The sequence below is a fragment of the Jaculus jaculus genome, chromosome 10 (genome assembly GCF_020740685.1).
Source record: "Jaculus jaculus isolate mJacJac1 chromosome 10, mJacJac1.mat.Y.cur, whole genome shotgun sequence".
Classification (NCBI taxonomy): domain Eukaryota; kingdom Metazoa; phylum Chordata; class Mammalia; order Rodentia; family Dipodidae; genus Jaculus; species Jaculus jaculus.
The window spans coordinates 79,568,430-79,587,900 of record NC_059111.1 but is presented as its reverse complement, the minus strand read 5'-3'; the positions used below and the strand labels follow the sequence as shown (position 1 = coordinate 79,587,900).

General features: G+C 36.4%; 1 non-coding gene across 1 annotated transcript; it reads left to right on the top strand.

The window, feature by feature from the left end:
- The first annotated feature begins 17,292 nt into the window (after positions 1-17,292).
- On the top strand, positions 17,293-17,483 carry LOC123464330. The gene has a single exon (XR_006639551.1). It is a non-coding gene; the product is annotated as a U2 spliceosomal RNA (small nuclear RNA).
- The last annotated feature ends 1,988 nt before the right edge of the window (positions 17,484-19,471 follow it).

The window sequence follows — 19,471 nt, the reverse complement described above, 5'->3', positions numbered from 1 at the left end:
ATCAACTCAGAACAGTGTGTGCCTTAAAGGAAAGGGCTTTACCCACAACCACTGTGGGGTCAGGAATATGCCAGTCAACTCATGTGGGCTAGGTCAGGAAACACCGCAAACTGCCAGAGAGAATGTCACCACTAGTCTCATTGCCAGCCAGAGAAGCTTTTATATGGAGATTACAGTAAAGACTGGGGAGATACACAACTCATCAAAGCTGAAAATAAGAGGGAGTTGAGAGTCCAACACTTAAGGAGATTTGTGTCATGCCGTATAGGGCTCTGGAAACACTGCAGAGTGGGAAGAAAAGTATGAGAGCCGCAAGGGGGGAAGTAGTACTATGGATCACTGTCCACCAGACACGAACCAACTTTTACATTCATGACTCCATAGCAAGTACTGATACCCCCTGAAAACCTGAACTTTCCCAAGTCCATACACATTTTCACATAGAGGACAAGAGGAATGAGACTTTTTTTCAGATTTGCTTTTCTACACAGTTTGCATGCAGTAGATTTACAGACATACTGAGATCCTATGAACATTTCACATCAAATGAACTGTTGCGCCAATGTATAAACATTTAGAGTTAAAGACACTCAAATTATGCCATAGAATACCCTGTAGAATATGTCATAGATATTGTAAATTATGATTCAGTTTCTTAAAATTGTTCAAAAGGGCTGGGTGTGGTGGCACATACCTTTAATCCAAGCACTCGGGAGGCAGAGGTAGGGGGATTGCCATGGGTTCGGGGCCAGCCTGAGACTACATATTGAATTCCAGGTCAGCCTGGGCTAGAGTGCAACCCTACTTCAAAAATTTTTAAGAAAAGGTACAAAAGGTATCCTACATAACAAATGGTGCATAAACAACAACAATAAAAAAGCTTTAGATTTAATGTGGTGTGTGTGTGCGTGTGTGTATGTGTGTGTGTGTGTATGTGTGTGTGCGTGTATGATGATTTGGAAATTTTAATAACAAATTCACATGTGTTCCATTATATGAAATGTTTACTGCTTTTCTGTATTTTTCTCATTTTGAAATTATCATTAAGGTTCCATGTTTGATGTGTGATTCTCCAGAATTCACCATGTAAATCTGTATCACTTCCAATATACTGCATGACTTCTCTCCAAGAAAGTACTACATGGTATCATTTACAACAATATAATCCCCAAATTGCTAACCCTGAGAACCCATTGAACAGTTCTCCATCACCATAGATTTCTTTATTAGAGTTTTTTTTTTTTTTTTGACTTAAAGATATTTATTTCTGAGCTGAAGGGATGGCTTATTGGTTGAGGCATTAGCTTCCAAAGACAAAGGACACAGGTTTGATTCCCCAGAACCCATGTAAGCCAAATGTACAAGGTGGCACTTGCTTCTGGAGTTTGTAGCTGCTGAAGGCCCTGGCTTGCTCATTCTCCCTCTCTCTCTCTCTCTCTCTCTCTCATTCCTTCTTTATAATAAATAAAATTATTTATAAATAAAAAAAATAAAAAAATATTTATTTATTTAAGGTCAGTGTCTATGTTTTATTTTCTTTTTTGTTTATTGACAAGTTTTTATAATGGCCAATAATGTTAAGGTAAATGGTAAATAATCTAGGTAAATAATGCTAAAACTATAATCTGCTTCTATTACCTTCTTTTAACCCCATTACATAGGCCCTTCCACTGAACTCTTCTTCACAACTATTTTGATATCTCTCTCTCTCTCTCTCTCTCTCTCTCTCTCTCTCTCTCTCTCTCTCTTTCTCATTTGGAAGTGACTCACTGAGTTTAATTATAAGCACAAGGTGGGGATTTTTTAAATCACCAATAACTACCTATAACTTCTCAGGGAGATAGGGGGATTTAATGCTTTCTCCTGTCATCCATGATGGAATATGGATGGTCACAGGATTATGTGGTTCTTGTGCATGTTGTTACAGTAACTGTGAGGTCATGAATTCAATGGCCATATCACACCTGGAAGACAGTTTTCTACAGGCTAAGAAAAGCATGTTGGGAGACAACTTGGTGGTTTAACAACATATACATTCTGACAAACAACAGTAGTAGCTTCCCTCTAAGGTAGGTCTTGCGGTCCCCTTAGCCAAATGCTTTTGACTAGGATTTTAGAATAAGATATGAATTTCTCTCTCCTAGAGCAGGCCTCATATCCAATCAGATAGCAGCTGGTTAACTCCATAACAGTTAACAATCATGCCAGTGTTAACTCTGTAACAGTTAACAATCATGCCACTGTTGCACCAGTGGACACATTCTGCATGGCTGATTGGTTGTATCACTGCAGGGCCCATTATTACATAAGAATGTGAACGTTTTCACTCAGCAGTCTGCATATCACCTGTCAACATTATGACAACTAGTCAACAGTAAGTTTTCAGCTCAGTTTCAGCTTATTTGCTCAGTGTCCTGCAACTAAGAAAAGTGGTATTTCAGCAATGGGGTCTTATCATCCATTTTGGTGGGCAAATAAGAGCATTGGAATTGCATATATATTTTTAGAGGACTTCCCTAAACAACTCACTGTGAGGTACCTCTGACACTGAGATTTGCCACTAATAATCTGTGTTTTCTAGGAGGAGCTTTATCTACCCACACAAGGTCCTTCTGTTCAAAACTCTTTCAAAAAATATTTTTTAATTAGCTCACAAAGAAGTAGGTTTCCATGTGTTTTGTTCATACACATTAAGTTTTGATTTAAATTAATGAAAACTGTTTAAAGGGTTTTTATAAATTGATTCTTTGGAACAATTTCCTGGGGTGTTTGTCATCTATAAAGTTTTTTTTTGTTTGTTTGCTTGGTTTTTTGAGGTAGGGTCTCACTCTGGCTCAAGCTGACCTGGAATTCACTATGTAGTCTCAGGGTGGCCTCGAACTCACGGCAATCCTCCTACCTCTGCCTCCCAAGTGCTGGGATTAAAGGCATGCGCTACCACGCCCGGCTAAAGTTATTTTATCCTATTTCTTTTATGCATATCAGTATATTATGTACTTTTTAAATTATCTTTTTGATTAGCATAGAAAATAATGGGTTTATCATGGCTTCTTCATGTCAAAATTATTATTTTAAGTACTTTGTGTTTAGACCCTATTTGAAACATGGTCTTCTAGAGAAGGGACAAAACTGTGTTTCAGTTTGGTGAGGAGGTATCTTATTTTATTTTATGTTATCTTTACTTATGTACCAGATATAATTTATAGGAAAACTTGAGGTTCTTAGCAAGGGACAATATTCTTTTTCACATCTCCCATGGATGTAGATTATTTGTAAATATGGATTTTTGTGATTGTACATTTTTATATAGTACTATATTTCTCAGGATCACAATCTATAATTTTGACAGAAAGCTCCACCTACCATAGCAAACTTTGAAAACAGTAGTTTGTTATGCCAACCCCTTAATAAAATGTAATGCATTGATCTTTTGGGGGCACCATGGCTACTTTGAGCATTCTATCATGGGTACTTTACAACTCTCCATAGCCAAAGGTGATCGTTGCAATTTTGGAAACACTTGAAAAATTTGTGGTATCCTAATTAATGGGGAAATTGGGGTTCTGGGGTGCTTCCTGAAACTCTAAGCCCAGAGTCCATCTGAAAATGAACCAAAGAATTGGCAATTCCAGATTCAAGAAAATGGTTTTTAAAATACCACATTTTATTCAGATTTTACAAAGGAGTGTGGAAAGGCTGGAAGGTAAGGGAAAATAAAGTGGGGAGAAGTGAAGTACACCACATGGAGCCCAAAAGCCCAGGTGGGCCACGTGTAGCTCAGGAGTCCATGTGACTAGATATAGATCTGGGTAAAAAGCATGGAAAGAAAAGAGAAAGTGTGGAGCTGGAGGGGATAAAGAACCCATGCAGAGAGTGAAGCCAGAGGGCCCGTCTGGCTGGGCCTCAAGCCAGCCCAGGCCCAGCAGAGGGAGAAACTCACCAACAGCTGGAAGTCCCCAAGTGATCTGAGAGAGACACTGCCTTCAGCTTGCCAAGGTAGGGTGGTGGGCTGTCTTTTGGCCCAGGTGAGCCAGAGGGCCAGCTGGTTGGTTTGGGATAGGGGCTATCTCAGGAAGAAGCTCTGGCATCAAGTTACAGGTGCTGAACATGACTAACCACAATATTTAAATCCCATGAAATAAATATCTGCCTCCCAGGAGTGGTCCTGATTGTAGAAAAACTTGTCTCTAGGGAACTAGGCAAAAAATAAGAAGTCAGATTATCTTGGATTTATAGTATTAACTTTTCTGTACTTTTTACCTTCAAGGGTCCAATCAACTTAACTCTACCCTTCCTCCCACCACACACACATACTAAGTACCTCTAAAAGAGAACTTATGATATATTTTGGTCATTATGTTTTTATTTTAAATATCTTTGCACGAAAGCCTGGAAGATTCATTAATGTTATTCCCTGTGCATTCAAAGCAAAGAAATCAGCATGCAGTCTTTCTTCAAACAGCTTTTCATGACTTCCAAAGCCCCCCACAGGGAACTCTGATCTCATAGAAATACTATGTAAATGATGGAGTTTTTCCAACCTGGGTTAAAACCCAATCTGTTCATATTGAGTCCTGCATAGTTCTTCTGGAAGATTAAATAGAGTTTTGTGAGTACCAGTTTCTTTCATTTTATTTAGTTTGTAATCATTTGAACATTCAGGAAAATAAATAGAAATGTCTCCTCTGGAAAGTACTGTACCAAACAATTTTGTAAGATTTATTTTTTTCAGAAGCACTTAGAGACAGCTCTAGTTACTAAGGCCCCATTTGTTCTATCACAATTAGCTTCTATGTTAATTCACACTATATAGACAATGCCAGAGTATTCCATGAGTTTTTTAATTAAAATGTGACTATAAATGATATAGAATAACCAAGAAGTTGACACCCAGTAATTACATGATTATCATTGCTCCTCCTGAGATTTTTACAGTAACTGCTAAAATGTCCCAAGAACCCACTTTATAACCACACACATAATAAAGATTAACTCAAATTAATGAAATCATCATAGCAATTACTTCCTTTTGAGGAAATTGTATAGTCTCTATATTTACTTATTTATTTATATATATATATATTTTAGAGAGAGTGACATAAAGAGACAGAGAGAAGAGATAAAGAGATTTGGCACACCAGGGCCTCTGGGACCACAGGTGAGTCCAGATGCTTGCACTACCTAGTGGGCATGTGCAACCTTGCACTTGCCTCACCTTTGTGCATTTGTGTATTGTGGGATCTGAAGAGTTGAACATGGATCCTTAGGCTTCGCAGGCAAGTGACTTAAAGGCTAAGCCATCTCTCCAGCCCAAGAAATTATACAGTATTTTAGTTAAGGTATATAGAAATCCATAATTATAAGAATATTTTTCTTTGTGTAGATCAAAAGTCACAACAGCAATCTGTTATTACAACACATCAAAGGTCCTCTTAATACTTTGAAGTCAATTATAAAAATTACATAGTGGTTTCATAAGCAGTGTCTCAAGTAGTGCTTTATATCAGTTCTGAAAGTAATATCCATAGTGCTCTACCCATGAATATACACATAAGTATGCTCACATGTCATGTACACATATATGCACATGAGTCAGAGTATATTAAACTGTGTAATGTATGCATTTTATCTAATAAAAGATTAATTTCATTCCCAATTACAACATTCCCATGATATGAAATGTAGTTGTGTGATGTTTTTTTCCTCAAATAATCCATCTATATGACCAATGTTTTTACTATGTTGATATCTTCTAATATGAATTTTATGTTATACTCTTTTATCCATATGAACATTTTATAAACCTAAAATCCATAACTCATATACAACTGGTGTAATTTAATTAAGTATATGTATATATACTTTTTTTTTTTTTTTTTTACAGACAGAGAGAAAAAGAATTGGCATGCCAGAGCCTCAGCCACTGAAGTCAAACTCCAGATGCTTGCATCACCTAGTGGGCATTTGTGACCTTGTGCTTGCCTCAGCTTTTATGCATTTGGCTTATGTGGGATCTGGAGAGAGATCGAACATGGGTCCTTAGGCTTCACAAGCAAGCACCTTAACTGCTAAGCCATCTCTCCAGCCCTTAAGTATAAACTTTAATTATATTGTATAATGCTAACCATACTTAACAAACCGTTTCTTCCATGCTGTTTTCAATAGAAGAACCTTAAACCACTGCATGTTTTCTGTTCATTTTTCCTCCCTCAGCTCCTTAATCTTCCTCTTCAGTGCTCAACTCTGGCCTCCATATTCTTTATCAAACAAAGGCACTAGTTTCCTATAGAAAACTCTTACGTTTCCAGCCACAGTAATCAAACTCCAGACACATGTGCCACCTTGTGCACATGTGCAACCTTGTGCATGCATCACCATTTGCCTCTGGCTAATATGGGATCTGGCGAGTCAAACATGGGTCCTTAGGCTTTGTAGGCAAGTGCCTTAACCTCTAAGCCATCTCTTCAGGCCTGTGTAGCTAACTTTTAAGAATCAGTGTTTGTTTCAACTCATTTGTAAAATATTCCATGAGCTGTTCAGTCCAGCACATTTTATTAGAAATACTTTCTTTTCATCATGTTCAGTGATGTATCTATGTACAAGATAACCCCCAACACAATATAAATTGTCCATAAAAGTAAAATTACTATTCAAGGAAAATAACTGATTTTGAATGAAGCTTCCTGTTAGCATTGAAGTGTGAATATTCATGACTTAGGATTTTTCAAATTTAATTTTAAAAGTACAGATCAGTGTGTATTGGCCATTGACCGTGTGGAGAAATTTCAAGCCAGATAGCCCTCACTCATGTGTTCATGGCCATGGAAACTTGTGGACTACTCAAAAGTATATTTCTATGAATAGCTTTTGAATAATGCAACAACATAATATATGCTGAGTACTTAAAACAATAGATATTTATTTCCCTTAAATAAGGGGGCTTGCAATACTTACCCAGGTGCCAGAAGTTCCAGTATCTGGCAAGAGCTGTGTTTCTGGATTGCAAATGCAGTATATCTTGCTGTGTTCTCACATGGCAGATAGAGTTCTGAATGCTAGTCACCTTCCTATAAGGATGCTAAAACTCCTCCTCCTCGACTACTTCTAATTTTTTCTTCTTCCCTTCTCAGCCTCCTTCTTCAATATTGTTTTCCAGTTATATCTATGCTTTTAAATGTCAAACAAAGTAATATGTTTCATTATGCATAGTAATACATAATTTTACAGGTTGACCTTCTCTCCATTTCTTCTATGCAATATCTCTGCCCCTCCGTAACTGGTAAGCATCCAAACCAAGAAGTTTCTTTACAGCTTTCACAACACATTTATCACTCCCACTTACCTTCCTTCTCATGATGTGTTTTTCAGTTTCATGGTCTATATGCATCTATCTATCTATTATCTATCTATCATATATATGCATATATAAAGAGTAAAGTATACATATTAGAAAGAACATGTTATTTTTCTTTCTGTGTCTACTTAATATAATAATTTCCAGATCCATTAAATTTCCTGCAACATAAATTCTAAACCAATTCCACTTCTACATTTTCAATAATCTGGGAATGAAGTTCAGAAAATGTTCTGTATATAATGTCATCAAAATAGAATAACATATTGAGAAACCAGCTGAAATGCAAATCTTGCTCTGTTTCTGTTGTCTGATAAAATTCATATGCTGGGAGACTAGCCCCAGTTTGATGGTATTAGGCTGTGAGGATTAGGAGAGGAGACTACACCAGGTGATAAGGGCACTCATGATTGATGACCTTATGAAAGAGATCTTGGGGCGATAACTAACTCCTCCTACCAAGTGTCAGCACAGAAAGAAGGCATTCAGCTTAGATGGGATATCAGTTCTATCACACAAAGCTAAATTGTATGACAGCATCAGTGTTGTAACTATCCTAACATTTGTAATAAGTTTTCCATAGCAATAATCAGAACACCTGTTGCAAGTTCCCCTGAGTATTGGCTTTATCTTGTCTTGGACAAGATATTTTAACAGTTGTTAGTTTCATTAAGGTCAAATCCTTTAAGGACTCAGGATTATTCTAGAGGTCCTGGACACATGATTTGTTAGATTTTATTTTCTTTGAACAGGGTAGATGTTTTATGAGCAAATTGCAGGACAAAAAAAAAAAAAAAAAAAAAAAAACCAAAAAAAAAAAGCAAGCCAGAGAGAAAGAAGACAAAATTAGCTAATCCTAAGCACACTTTCATGTTATGGAAATTTGCCCACATTAGATAAGGAAAAAGTAGAAAAATGACAGATGACCATGGTACTTTGATTTTCCTTGTTTCATTATTCTTTTGACAAAGAATAAAAGTGGGAGTGAGTTTACATAGCTCTTCAAGGTGTTTTAAATTGTTATTTGAACTCATTATGTAATTATATTACTCAAATTTGTTAACATAAACTATGTTAACATAATATAAACATTTTAACCTTTGCTATAATAATAGTTTTTCTTACCTCATTATATGACAAATTCCATAGTTCATGTCCACTTTCATACACAACTTGGTTAATTGTCTATAGAAAAGCTATCCCACTTGGACATACAAACATAAGAAGGAAATTAACGGGATATTCAAACTCCCTGCTAAGCCCCAATGAGCAGCAGAATTGTATCCATCAGTTACTCATGTCAGTGGTTATGTGGAGATAGTAAGCCTGCAAGTAATGTAGAAGGCCACATGACTCCCATCAAACACAGGTCTTTGGGATAATCAGTTTACCAAACTAACCTTGAGTGTCAGGTTTGCTTTTGTCTGTGAAGCAAGCACCATTCTGTACATACAAAGAAACCAGCTAAAGCACTGTAATTAGCAAATTTTTCCTTATAAATTTCTGTAATAAAAAATTAAAACATCTTCTAGTTTCACAGGTTTCATACTGGAGTCTTGATCTGACATCAACAGTAATGATAGCAACCATCCCAGTGAGGAGCAGGTTGCCTGTTTGAATGACATATTGGCAATGGAGGCCAGCTGCCAGGATAGTGGATGCATTCACCGAGCCACTACTTGATCCCCTAATAATGTTTCCATTTTAGGAAATCAATTATTGATAGAGTAATAGTTAATTTAACCAAATGAATGAATATAAAATTTATTTTCCTCATGGCACCAACATTGCACATTCCACCAGCAAAAGTGGGCATTATAAACATACACGAAAACAACACAAGTATGGATGTATTATTTATGTGCATTAAAATCAGATCCTGGGGAGAGAATCTAGAACAAATGAATTCAGGTGTGCTTCATGACAGAGCTTACTTTCCTTACTACTTGAGAAGGGATGTGGATAGGAATGGGATACAGTATATTTTGCAATATCAGCTTCTAAATGTTTATGGCTAATCACATTACCATGCTATCATTTGTAATAAGTTGATTTTTTTCTATTAAATGAGCATATCAATTATTTAAAAATAGTATATATATATATATATATATATATATATATATATATATATATATATGGTGATAGTAATAGGTGTCATTGAATACACTAATAAACAGAGAAACATTGTCCCTGTCTTTATTTTAACAACTAGCTGAGACAGAGCCAACCCTCTAATTTGTAGTGGAGAACTGTCATGATATTGCTCATCCCATAGGCAACAGAAACAATTGGCTTCTGCTGCCTTTCTTACATTTCTGGACCGTTATGTCTATTTATTTATTTATTTATTTATACATACCACTAATTGTTTCCTGTTAGACAAATGTTTTCTCACTCTTTACATATGGTTCTCCTTAGAAACAACTCAAAAATTTCACTTCATGAGTGTACAGCTCTGTAATTCCTGTATTTAAAGAAGAACTCTGAAGTTTGTTCTTGGACATTTAAACTCCAAATTTGGCATGTTTAAGAGTTATGTAAGAACAACTTTGATCAATTTGGGAGATCTAAAAATATCACTGTAATTATTCTAACCATTTCATTTCAGAGGGTACCTTCAACATAAAACACCAAAAGGCACAATCACTCTCACACATTTGTCACAAAAGGAACCTATTCCTACCATCAGTAACAATAAATGATTTGATAGGAAAAAAAAAAAATCATCTTCCTACATCAAAGGAGCACAAATTTCTCTGCCTTGGTGGTCAACTCCAGTGAACTTTGAATCAACTATGAAAGTTAAGTGTAGAAAGATAGCAGGAATATTAGTGCTCAATAAAACCCGAGGCATATAACGTTATAAACTTAATAAACTCATAACTTGTTTATAATATTCTAAATTTGATTTGTTTAAAAACAACAAAATGAGAGAACAACAAGAGATAAGATCTTGAGCATAAGATTCTCCTCCAAGAGCACATGTTCACAATGCTGTGAAAAAGCAGGCAGGGGCCACACTGCCCACTGGAGTTCTTGCCCTTTCTTGTTTCCTTTTACAGCCCCTTCTTGGCTCAAGTTCTAGTCCCACCTGATTTGTGACCCACTGTCAACTGTTCTCTCCCTGATCTTCAGTGTCTTCCAATTGGTAAAAGGGACATAACATACATTCTCTGATTGCCTCTCATTCAACAGTTCTACATATGAGGTAGGAAATGTACTTCAACAAACCTGGACAATGACTTCCTTTTATAACTGCTTATACTCAGAACTCCCCTCAGCTCTTCTTACTATCTTAATTCTTTGATCAAATTTTGCCTATTCAGAGGTAACACTGCACAACAGTTTAAGAACAGAGAGAAGGTAAAGTGTCATTCCTTCCCCTTGCTCCTTCAAATGATCACTTAGACTTAGTTTCTGGGACCATACTACTGACCATTGGAACCTATTCACTGCACTAAAAGATGCCTTTAGGGTCAAGCCCAGCCTATTGAAGGCTCAAGTTAGTGGGAACGTTCATTCTTTTGAAAGGATGGGGACTGGAAGAAGAATGTGGAGAGATTTCTTGCTTCCCATGTTCAGCTTCATTCTACAAAAGAAAAAAAACAATAATCTGGTACCATTGCCAAAGTGGTGCTGCTTTTTAGAAGTATAACAAATGCAGGAAATGGAGGGTCAGAGAGTCCTGGGAGCTGATGATGCTAGGTAGTAGGAGGCGTGGGAGGAGTTCCTGCAAGGAACCTCTGTGAGGGCCATTGTGGAAAGCTGTGAAACCATAGGTTATTGCAGAGACCCCACAATGTTGGAGATTCCACGACTATGGAAAGGCCGCAAAGGAAGGTTTCTGTATTGGGGTGGACTTTTCCAGGGAATAAAGTTGCACACCTGGAGGGGCAGAACTGCCCAAGCTTTTTGGATCAAAATTACCAGATATGGAACTGTAGAATCTGAAGTTTGCCCAGCTGGTTTCCTTTCATCGGTCTAACCATTTCTTGATATGCCTCCTATTCTTCTTGTTTGAAATGGGAACATTAGCTCTGTGCCATTACTGTTGGAAGTATGTAACTTAGGTTTTGATTTTACAGGACTCACTGTTAAAAGACTGCCTTGAGGATCAGACAACACTCTGAACGTTCAATTTTTGAACATAACTAGGGCTCATAAATGCTACCGGGACTTTTAATGTTGTACTAGATGTATGTTGAATCATGAGATGGACATGAGTCTTTAGAAGCCAGTGATGGAGTATGTTGGTTTGAATGCAAAATATTACCCATATGTTCACGTGTTAGTAATTAAGCCTCATACTTATTCCCAAGCTGGTTGAACCTTTGGGAGGTAAAGCCTTGCTCAGTGAGGCCTTTTGCTGGGGATGGACTTAGGTGTGTTCCAGCCAATCCCTCTTCTACATTTAGCTTATTCTCTTGGCTTGCTCTTTGCTGATGTGGTGGTATGATGCCTGGCTGCCTGTTCCTGCCATACTGTCTCTACCATGACCTAACTTCCCTTTAAAAATGTAAGCCAAAATAAACCCTCCCCTTCCACATATTGTTACTTTTCATGTGTTTTATCCCAGCTATGTGATGGCCATAGCTACAATATGACTGAATATCTACACTTAATCTCACAAACTTTTTCACCAACAATAAATTTATGTCTTGCAATTGGCTAGAAAAGGAATATTTCTATCACCTAAATGAGCATTCACTACCAACTCAGACTGGCCCCTGCCCAGAGAGCTACTTTGTAAACATGTGTATTGTACTCTGTATAGTTATTTGTTAATTCTGTATATGGTTATTTTGTTAATTCTCAGTGACTGTAATGTCAGAGACATCAACATTGGCAACTGATACAAGAATCCAGCAGATGGAGACACAAATGTAAGCTGTATAAATGCTGACACTATCTACAGAAGCTACACTTTGTTCCACAGCCTAATGCACTTTTTATTCATTTGCTGTATAGCTGGAAAAAGCTACTCCTAGTTACCAACCCAGCTGACATCTACCACCTCCCTTTGAGCCATTAGCCGTGGATGCAGCCACTCTGTGGGCACAGAAATCTAAAGGTAAGAATAGAGATGAAAGTCTAAGCCAATCAGGAATAACTTTTCACACAACTGGAGGGAAATTAGTTTAAATATTTTTTTCTCAGCCTAGGAAACCAACATAATAATGGCTAAATCAGCCCATGTCCTAGCAACTGGGAATAAGTATTACATGAGTGTTCTGGATCTATGTAACTTGCTTTCTGAATTTCTGAACAAGTCACTTTATATTTCAAGTTGACTGTAGTAGCACCCCTTCATTTGCACTCACCCAGTGGGAGAGAGACACTAGAGTAATTTGTTAAAGTGAGAGACCCCCCAAAATATACTGAGTTCCATATTTTAGCATTAATAGCACTAATAGCTCACTTCAATGACAACTGAATATGTCATGCTTTAGTTAGATACAAAACATTATTAATTTCATATTTCATTACTAAAAGTAAGAAGGTGAATGTTTGAGTTTTTTTGCTATAATCAGAAATTACATAGGTATTTAAATGGAAAGACTAGCTAGAAGTATATCAATGTAACTAAATGCCAATATAGAAGTATAAAGCATATTAAAGCAATATTCTACCAAACATTTGCTTTTTTATTCTCTGAATCCACTAAATTCAAAATAAGTAAAAGTCTTACTCATAAGACTTTACAGTATATATTTTATTGCAAAGAAATTGCAAGGGAACATACCATTTATATGAAGATCTATAAAAACTAAGGATTTGAATTACTACATATAAGTGATCCATGGGTTTAAGGGAGAGTAATTAGATATGCATACAAATTATCACATATTTAACAAAATATTACTTCAGTGATTTTGAGAAGTATGGAAGAAATATCTATACTATAGGAAGACTAACATATAGTATATTCCAGGGGGGGATAATGCAACTGAGTATAACACAAATTTGGCTTAAAATTGCATGGTGACCCAAGTATCAATAAGGGATGGATAAATGTAATCTAAAAACACATAGATTGGTTTGAACTAAACTTTATTTTCCTAAAAAGCCAGAGGTCATTAAAATTCTTCTTAAGTACTTTAATCTTTATAATAGATAACATTTGTGTAGCAAATACTTCCTTTATAGGTATATAGGTTTAACTACCATTTTAATGCTTGTCTATATTTCAGCCAATTCTGAAACACTGATGTTTGATTCAATGAGTTTTTCCTTTAAGTTTTGCATGACACAGAAATTTTATCATCAGTAAAGCACTTTTTAATCCTTGATGAACTGCCTGAGATAAGTAGTGTATCATTATAAAGTAATTCCAGCCCAAGGAGAATATTGAATATGCCTTAATATTCCTTGGTAATGTGACTTCACAGTACTTTCACAGGCATCAATGCAGAGGCACTTAACATTATGTTATTAAGTTAGCATGTTTTAAACATTTCTAGTTTTATGGAACTTGCAATAAATCAGCATGTTTGCAGATGAGGCTGAGGAAGAATAATTTCCATCCACAGAACAGAATTTTTAACATTTGCCAAATACTGTGCCCTTGCTCTGATATTTCTTTTGCACTGAACTTCAACATATGAATCACTTTTAATCAGAGAAATTAAATATGATAATTAAATGCAAAGTAGCATAGGCTCAAAAAGAATGTTGGTTCTAATGAGAACTTAACTTCTGCTTATGTCAGATAATTTACCTCTCAAAGCTGTAACTGACTATTAAGCCAAGGAAGATTCTAAGCAAATCTATAATAAATTCCTCCAAGAAGCAAGGAAAAAAAAATTCTTCCAATCTTTGCATGTATTCTCATCATAAAAGAGGTGACAATTTTTTGGAGCTACAAGTACACCCACATCTCATGCCTCATCAATTCTTAGTCTGTGTATAGTCCTTCAATTAATATACAGGATCATGTTAGAAACACTAACAAAACTCATTTGATCTAGCTATACTCATTTGTTGAGCCTTCAAGGTTAAATAAGTCTAATTAAAGATGGTGGTAAATTTTAAATGATTTTTTTCATCTATTTTTTCTATCCTCCAGACATTGTTCAACTGAGCTGAATGTTAACATAGTCTCCAAGCTCATTTTTAATAGATTAACCCTTGTAACACATGAGAGAGTGAATCAACTCCTATAGAACAAAACAAAACAAAAAGAAAAAAAAAAACTGTACAGGGCAAACTACCTAATACCATGAGAAATGATTAATTTGTTTTCTTGAGCAGAATAAGTAAGCATTCTACTGCCCTAATATACTGCAGGACGGTAACATAGGTGTTGCAGTCTGGTTCACGTTGCTGGTAGAAATCACCCAACCAAGAGCAGCTTCTGGGAAAAAGATTTATTTTGGCTTACAGGCTTGAGGGGAAGATCCACAATGACAGGGGAAAATGATGGCATGAGCAGAGAGGGAACATCACCTCCTGGACAGCATAAGGTAGAGCATAGCAACAGGAGAGTGTGGCAAACACTGGCATGGGGAAACTGCCTATAACACCCATAAGCCCACTCCCAACAATACACTCCCTCCAGGAGACATTAATTCCCAAATATCCATCAGCTGGCAACCTAGCATTCAGAACACCTAAGTTTATGGGGGACACCTGAATCAAACCAACACACTAGGTTTTTTCTTTAGTTACTTTTTCAAAACATTGAAAACAATACTTCAATTCAAGTGTGGTTATAAAATTATTAACATGAGTTTTAAAATATTATATCTATAATTTACTTGTTAAATTGTGATGATTTAAAGCACAAAAACAAATACCAAAGACAACAGCATGGAATAAAGTTGAGAGAGCCACTTTTGTATTACTGAAATAAAATGATTACATTGAAATTTCATATATAATTGGAAAAAGTTAAATAGATCTTCTGAGTATTTGGAGTTGACACTATGTGTGATATTGAACAGAAAACAGATGAACACTGCATTTGTGAAATAGGGAAGTGAAGTAATATCAAAAGCCAAGCATAGACCCTGACTTCCTCCTAAATGTAGGAATTGATTCCAATACTCAAACAAGAAAAAGCCTCATAATCTATAAAGTCTTTATTATTTTCTTGTTTATATCTGCCTGAGAGCTGTAATTATAATTCAATCAACTCATTTTTGGTGGAGGAGTCAAAATATTTTTATTTTTTATTTGTAAGCAGAGAGAAAGAGAGAGATGAGATAGACAGAGAGAATGAGCAAGAGAGGGGCTTTATGTTTTACTGGGGAATCAAACTCCAGTTGTTAGGCTTTGTAGGCAAGCACCTTAGCCACTGAAATGTCTCTGCAGTCCCCTCAACCACTAGTTTTAATGTCAGGAACACAGATAATTTCAAAGCGAGATATTCCATAATATAACAGAAGAAAACAAGGAAAAAAGATCAGACTGAAATATCAGCAGTAATTCAGCTAACTCATGGGGGAAATTGCTCAAAAGGTGAGTACTTGCTGAGCAAGTATAAGGGCCTGACTCTCCCTGAGTTCAATTCCCAAGATACCACATACATGCCATTCATGGACATATGTCGGGAGCCATAGAGCAAAAGCCTCTCCATTTTGCCTGGGCCTTCTCATAAGCTGACTCATTACTCAGAAAGCTGGTCCATCCAGCTTTCTGTTCAGTACTTCTGGAATGTTGGTCAGCAGATTGCTTACAGAATCTTATCTTTTGCAAAAGGCCAGTTTCTGGTCAGGTTGTGAAGCCTGGCATAGTCAGGATGTTAAGCCATTGAGGCAAGATTAGATAAACACCTGATTACATCCCCTCTAGGTTTCCTGACAATTCCCAGGCCCTAAATCACATCAGCCAGCTTATTCCCCCCTTTTCTTCCCCTATATAACCACTGTGTAAAAAATAAAGATTCAGAGACCATGATCAGAATATAGACTCGGTCTCCTTCTTTGTGTCCCTTGTCTCTCATCCAGTGTAATTTCCCCTCGGGTCCTTGTTTATTTCCCTGCTGACCAGGGCAAATGGTGCCCAATGTGGGGCTCGAGGTACGAAGTGTGACCTGGATGTTGCTCGAGTGGACAGCCATCCCCCACCCATCCCCACCCCCCGCCATTGGATTGCCACCACACCAGTGAGTGAATATCCGCATGCAGATCACCACAGGAGTGCCTGCCTGTGATACAGATCTGGAAAGGTAAAAAAAGTGACACAATTATTGGACAAGCATTAAATAAACATGAATTGTTAAAGGGCTTAAAACTTCTCACAAGGCACAAGGAACACGGGTTAAGAAAAAAAGATTTAGCAAAGTGTAAAAAGAATCTAATTGCCATAGTGAAAGATAATTTAAAAGCACAAGGAATTGAGATTGCTTCAAGTTCTTTAAGCAATTTTTTTTTTTAATTTTATCAGGAGGATATGATCTTTTTATATGTGTGTGTGTATGTGTTTATGTATGCTCATTGTGCTTGCTAGTCGTGTCGTGTTTATGACTGTTTGTGACTAAAGAGATGAGACAGATGCATTTGACAGCTCTTTCTCTTCTAGAGAAGGATTTCAAGGAAATCAAAGACCTAAGCATAGAAATTAAAAAGAAAAAGTTAAATCTTAAATTTGCAGGAGTGAATTTGCCAGATATTTGTTCTAGGTCAACTTCACCTTACATAGAAGATTATTAAAAACAACAAAACTTCCTCTAAAGAGGTAACTTATAATTTGTCAGGTATTTTAGAAAAGATTGTAATGTCCTGTTACTTAAAAGGAGGAGGCAACTGATCTGACTTCGAAGCCAACCTGCCTCAAGATAGCAACACAATTTGCCTTAGTTACTTCTAATAAAATCATTTCCAAGTGTGTTATTGGTATTAATGACATAAAATTGTATTAAGACCACTTTCTTGTTAGTAATAGGATTAATCAATTTGGTGTAATTTTTAGTAGTCTTATAAGAAAGATAATTAATCACTTCTTGGCCTTTGGGCTAAGATAAAGTGTAGTATCTGTTCTTATCAGTTTAATATCTGATATGTCATCTATCTTATGACAATATATTAAATGGATTTTTGGAGCTCAGAGTTGGAATAGGAGCTTGCTCTGTCCACTCCACACATTGACCTGGTATTGCAGTACTTCTAGGAATGGTGCATCCCTAGGGAGAATAAAAAAAACAACAAAAAAAAGATAATTAATAATGGGGTGAGATGAATTGATTGAGGGAACTGGGAAGGAATTTTTCAATGATTACTTGTTAAAAATGCCTTTTGAGTAGTACGTAAATCAGAATGTTAAAGTATATAAATAAAGGTGTGCTGATGTAAAAAAAAAAAAGTAAAGAAATTTTCAGGCTAAACATAAACACCATGCCTAAAGTTAAAGGTTTTTAAACTGTTTACAAACTTTAAGAAACACAAAACTAATTTTCAGGCTAAAATATGTTGGGATAGCTTGCTTAAGTTTTATCAAATTTAAGTCATGGGTAAAAACATAAAATTGTTTTATGTTTATAAAAATTTCTGTTGTACATAAAATCAATAGCTGTCAAGTTTAAGCCAAAATCATTTCTTTCAAAAAATTTTTATCAAGGTTTATATTAATATTTTGTTAACTATTTTGTCTCAGAAAAGACCAGATTCTACTCTATTGTATGTAAAGTAACTGTCTTAATTTTTGCATCTTAAGTCCAGTGCTTATAACAAAATTAACTCTTAAGACATATTCCCTACTTTAGGGTACAGCCTCATGCTCAAACAATGGTCCTCATCTGGAAAATATATATATATATATTTTGCTAGTCGTGTTGTGTTTATGTTTATGTTTATGTCGTGTTCATAAAATGGAGCTTGCTCCAGGACCTTAGAGAAATTAATAAGGCCACGGTACCTATGGGAGCCAAACAACCAGGCTTCCACACTCCAGTGGCAATTCCTGCAGGATATTATAAAATCATTATTGACCTAAAGGATTGCTTTTTCACAATTCCCTTACACCCTGAGGATTGTCAGCATTTTGCATTTAGTTTACCTGTGGTAAATTTTAGAGACCCTATGCCAAATTCATATATATGAATTTCAAACTCCATGGTTCTGTTTCCAATGTTCTTTGGGTAATTTGTACCCACACAGGTATCTGAACTAATCAAAGATGTTTTCACACAGGTGCTAAGACCTTATACTGTCTTACTTGTTCTTTTTTGATAATTTCTCAGTTAAATTAGTTAAGGTTATAAATCAATTGGTACAGTTTTCAAGACTGGTAACAGGTTCTGCCTATATTTATAAATGTTAGATATTTAAAATGTGAGGTGTGCCTACATCCTATGCCTCAGATATATGGCTTATGCTACAACAGTATAACAAAAATTTTAAAGACAGGGCAAAAGGATTTTAGAAGCCCTTGTGCCATTCTTTAACTAAGTCTATTTCAGTAATCAAGTGTGCTCTATATGTACATACATCCAGGCTGATGTAACTTCCTTTCTGAGTGTGTTAATCACCTACATAGAAGCCAAAACCAATTGAAATCATTAGGGTAAAAAGTGTCAATAGTTTGGCCTGTACTCCCATATCATGAGGCCACTGGAGATGATGAGACACTTCTACACTGGCCCCCTGGTAAGTCACCTGTCTTCCTGAGCAGGGAGATTATGGAGTCCCATACTGGACAGAACCCTGGTGTTGTCAGGTTCATCCCTCAATTGACCCAAAATGTCACATCTCTGCCCTCTCCCAGGTAACCGCTGGCAGTGCAGGACTGGACCTCTGTTCTGCCTCCAGAACAATACTATCACCAGAGGTTGGGACTCAGGCCCTTGCCATGGGGGTTTTTGGTCCCTTGCCAAAAAAAAAAAAAAAAAAAAAAAAAAAAAAAAAAAAAAACACTTTTGGTCTTATCTTGGGACATGCCAGCTCAACCATTCAGGGCCTCACCAGTTCTACAGGAGTCATTGATAATGATTATACTGGAGAAATTAAACTCATGGCCACTGCCCTTCAGAGGCCTATTACCATATTTCCTGGCCAACAGATTGCTCAATTAATACTATTGCCCCTCAGTGATAAAGCACCCTGCCAGAAACAAAAGAGAGGCCCCCATGGGTTTGGGCCATCACACATTTACCGGGCACAAGGGCACAAGAGGTCA